This window comes from Paroedura picta, chromosome 17 (assembly GCF_049243985.1).
Source record: "Paroedura picta isolate Pp20150507F chromosome 17, Ppicta_v3.0, whole genome shotgun sequence".
NCBI classification, from domain to species: domain Eukaryota; kingdom Metazoa; phylum Chordata; class Lepidosauria; order Squamata; family Gekkonidae; genus Paroedura; species Paroedura picta.
The window spans coordinates 9,228,933-9,233,401 of record NC_135385.1 but is presented as its reverse complement, the minus strand read 5'-3'; the positions used below and the strand labels follow the sequence as shown (position 1 = coordinate 9,233,401).

Sequence of the window (4,469 nt, the reverse complement as noted above, 5' to 3'; positions counted from 1 at the left end):
GGCCACATAGGCAACCACCGATATCAAAACGCGTCATAAGCGATCAAATACAGAACTAGAAGAGAATTTTCTCCACAAGATCCCCCTTCATTATAATCCCCCAGGCATCCTTGGCAAAATACATTTTTTCCAACTTCAGGCGTTTGTCATTTACATTTCTAATAACCGGTATATTTTACAGCTATATTATTAATCTCATTGTCATGACATGTTCCCCATTTGACATTTCCTCTCTTGTATGTATTTGCTACGACTTCCGATACGCCCAGTTTAAACCGGGTGGATTCCCCCCCCCCTGGAAGCAATCACTCGGGGAGAGTCACTTGCCTCACAATTTGATTTGCCGTTTTTTTTAAGGGTTCACGGCGAACTCTTTTCCAAAAGCCTCTCGTTTGATACAAAGTGCAGGCTATAAAAATAATTATCTTTACGGCAAAGCACGCGTCCGCTGCTGGTGCATAAAGTTTATGTACTTCCCAGCGCATCAGCAATTTGCCCTTTCCTTCGCTGAGCTACCTGCAGCATCAATGTTCAAGCCACGCCCGGCAAGCAAGCCCGAACGCACAACACTCCTGAGCAAGAGAGGAAGTCTGAGATTGTGCGTCTCTGGAGAGCACTAGAACATGCTTGCACCTTAGCATGGCTTTGCCTTCGGACAACCAAACTTGGGAGCAGCGTTGGTGGAAGAGCTTTTTCGTTAAATCCAGAAGAGCCACGGATCAGTCCCTGATGTTTCTAGTAGAAAAGACCAGTTGATGTGTGTCCCCGGGGAGCTGCTGAGTAGAGACAATACCGACTTTAGAGGACCAAGGATTTGATTCGATATCGAGCAACTTTTGCGAGTGGAAGGTGTAGGACAGTGCGGAAAAGGGAGGTATCTGATCTATGTTTGCGGTGCCCGTTTTCCAGAATTATTCAGGCATTTTCTGTCTCCGGCGCCTGCGTTTTTTTGCGCGTGCGTTATCACGACGAAAAGTCTCTCTGCACTGTCCAAAGTTTGTCGAGCGAAATAAATAAAGTCAGCAGCTTGTTTATAAGGTGACCCAAGCTTGCTCAGTGTCGTCTGATCTCAGAAGCTAAGCAGGGCCCGTCCTGGGTGGGAGACCACGAAGGAAGACCAGAGTTGCTACGCAGAGGTAGGCAATGGCGAACTTCTCCTGAACATCTCTTGGCTTGATAACCCTGTGGCAGCCTCTGGACCGCAGAGGAACCCCTGAAAAAGTTTTCAGGCTCTGAGGAACCCCGGAAGTGAGCATGGAAGTTAGGTGCGGAAAGCTACCAATCAACCATTTATTGTTTCCGTTGTGGAGAGAGACTAGGCCTGTAGAGCAACAGGAGAAGTTGGACTCTAGTGATGTTCTAACTTCCGGGATAGGCCCTGTAACCCCTGGGGAGTTCTCATGGCACCCTAGGGTTTCCCAAAACCCTGGTTGGGAATCCCTGCCCCACTCGGTCACTGTAAGTCAGCTGTGAGTGGGTGGCATTTCCCGACACCAACTTACAAGAAAATATTCATTGTTTGAAAAGTTTCGTTGGGAAGAAATCTCGTTTTCTTAGCTGCATATGGCAGCTCCCCCCTGCGATTGTCCTAAGTTTGCGAGGGAGCGTCGCTCTCTCTCTCCCTTTCTCTCTCTCTTTTCTGCAGCTCTGAAACGTAAATGAGTAATGTGCATAATTTATTTCAGCATCTGGTCCCGAAAAGTTGCATACCAAATTTTCGTTTGATTGGATCAACAATGGTGCAAAATTGGGATTTATCATGGAAATGTTGCCGGGATTATGAACACGCAGCAACTGATGAACCTTCTCATTGTACGGGGGCCGGTGGTGAGATGCTAATTTTTTTCGCTGCTTTAATTGCATCCCCCCCCTCCTTCTTTGCTTAATCTAGTCTTTTCAAGTCTGGCTGGGTGTTTTTTTTGTTTTGTTTTGGTTCTCATTTGCGGTTCACTTTTGGACGAATTCCCCCACCCCTTGAGGAGAACTTGTCAGGTGCTTATGCTCCACTTCTTTATTTTGTTGAGCAGAAAACCGTTGCTTTGAAAGCTCCGGATTACCTTCCTTTGAAATTCGGAAGATGGAAAATGGAACAGCTGCCAGATGTAAGGAACTGCTTCCGCTGCAGTCGCAGCGTCCGGTCAGCAGGTGGCGCTTTAAGCCTTTCCTCTTCCTGTCCTGCTGCCTCCTCCTTCTCCTCCTCCCCCTACTCTGGCTCTTTTTTTCCTCTTCAGGGAAAAAAAAGAAAATAATAAAAAAATTGTACCGCAGAGCCCCGAACACTGTCACCGAGATTATAAATTCTGAAGCCAATTAGATAAAAAATGTTGCAAATGAAAGGGAAGGAGCAAAACGCTTGGTGAATATCTTCAGGGGAGCGTGCTCGCCCGGAGAGCTTTGAAAACACCCTTCAGCCCTAACACGATGCGGATCGACGGCATCTTGTTGAGTTAAAGGGAGTTTAACCGTGGGAGCCTGTCGAGCTCATGGGGGGGACAGCCGAAGGGACTCTGGTGAGCATCACGGGGCCTCTGCTTCTGTGGCACGGGTGCAACAACAAAATGGCTGCCACGGGAGGTGGAGCTGAGCACGAAATGGCTGCCTCAAGAGGCGGAGCCAAGCACTGGGTGTCAGGGAGTGAGGTCAGGTGTAACTTGCTTCCCAAAGCAGTGTGTTTTAAAATATATATGCCGAGCCTATCGAGTTTCCATTGGCCAATTGGCCAATCCATTGGCCCTGTGGGGCAAACGCCATGCCCAGTTTCTAAAAACACGTGGGTGTTATAAAAGGCATTAGGGGCTCTTTCTTGGGGACCCCTGCCATAGGCCATCCTGGCACATGAAGACTGTTTTGCAGTAAACCGTCCTCCCCCCACCTGTGAAAGGTTTTTTTTGCAACCTCTATGGTTGATATCAAAGACGGCACAACATTTATGCTCCTATCTGACTACAGGGAGTCAGCTTGGTGTTGTGTGTAACTGCGGTGGCCTCTAAGCTGCAGAGAGCTGTCTTTGATTCCCCACTCCTCCTCCACATTCAGCCAGATGGGTGACCTTGGGCTAGTCCCAGTTCTCTTGGGGCTAGTTTTCACAGAGCAGTTCTCTCAGAGCTCTCTCAGCCCCATCTACCTCACAGGGTAGAGAGGAAGGGAAGACGATTGTAAGCCACTTGGGAGACTCCTTCTGGTATAGAAAAGCAGGGCATAAAATCCAGCTCTTCTTTTTCTCCTTGCCAAGTGTGGAATTAATAACCCGTGCAGGGGTGGTTCTTTCAGGTCACCGCAGCAAATTTTTGGACAGCCAGAATGCAGCCTGTCCAAGACGTTCTCCTGCAGGGAAACCGTACCTTTGTTTTTGCGACGTTTTGCTTCCTTCAGTTTGTCTGGTGCTGCTGCACTGGAGGCCCCTGGAGGTTTAGCTGCCCTTTATTTCCTAGTTTATAAAGGATATATTAAAGAAAACAGTATAAATCTGCTGCCCATAGCCATCCTTCCTTCTCCGTGTGTGCATTTGTGGTTCGGTGTGCATAAGTAACACAGTGCTCAACACGCCATCATGGCGGACCTTCCTCAGAAATGTCTCTCTTCTGGCCCAGCGAGTCTCTGATGGGAGACGTAGAAAGGGGCCAGGGAGGCGGTGATGGGAAAGTCATCCGCTCGAGACCCTGGAGAGCCATGGAGTGGGGCTGTGGCTCAGTGGGAGAACATCTGCTTAGCATGCAGAAGGTTCCAGGTTCAATCCCTGGCATCTCCAATTAAAAGGGCTAGGCTTGTTAAAGGCCTGTAAGTCCCTGGAGAGTCACCCAGAACAGACAACACTCAACTTGGCCCATCCAGTCCAACCCTCTGTGTCATTCAGTGGCCAAAACCTAGGGGCCATCGGAGGGGCCAGAACTCTGGAAGCTGAGACAGATCATTACATGTATACTTTGTGACTAATAGCCACTGATGGACATCTGCTACAAACATTTTTTATCTAAGAACAGAAGGGAAGCCATGTTGAATCAGGCCAGTGGCCCGTCCAGTCCAACAGTGGCCAAAACCCAGGTGCCCTCAGAAGGTCCACAGCAGGGCAGAGCATCCCTGCCCCAAACTTAAGGTCACAAGAGAAGCCATGTTGGATCAGGCCAGTGGCCCATCCCAGTCCAACACTCTGCGTCACACAGTGGCCAAACCCCAGATGCCTTCAGGAGGTCCACCAGCAAGGCCAGAACTCCAGAAGCCCTCCTCCTGTTGCCCCTTCCCCCCAAGCACCAAGGAAACAGAGCATCAGTGCCCCAGACTTAAGGACATAAGAGAAGCCATATTGGGTCAGAACAATGGCCCCATCCGGCTGGGAATGGCGGATGAGAAGTTTAAATAAATAAAGAATAACGTAGTTGTCTTCAAGACGTAAGCTTCCACGTGCAGGCTTATACCTTGAACAACACCCTCCAGGTCCCATCAGAATGATGCGCCACCTCACCCCCCCCGAC

The 4,469-nt window shown here is 49.2% G+C and overlaps 1 non-coding gene across 1 annotated transcript; it reads left to right on the top strand.

Annotated features, from left to right (window-relative positions):
• The first annotated feature begins 3,676 nt into the window (after positions 1-3,676).
• Positions 3,677-3,748, top strand: TRNAA-AGC (transfer RNA alanine (anticodon AGC)). Its single transcript has one exon. It is a non-coding gene; the product is annotated as a tRNA-Ala (tRNA).
• Positions 3,749-4,469: the final 721 nt, after the last annotated feature.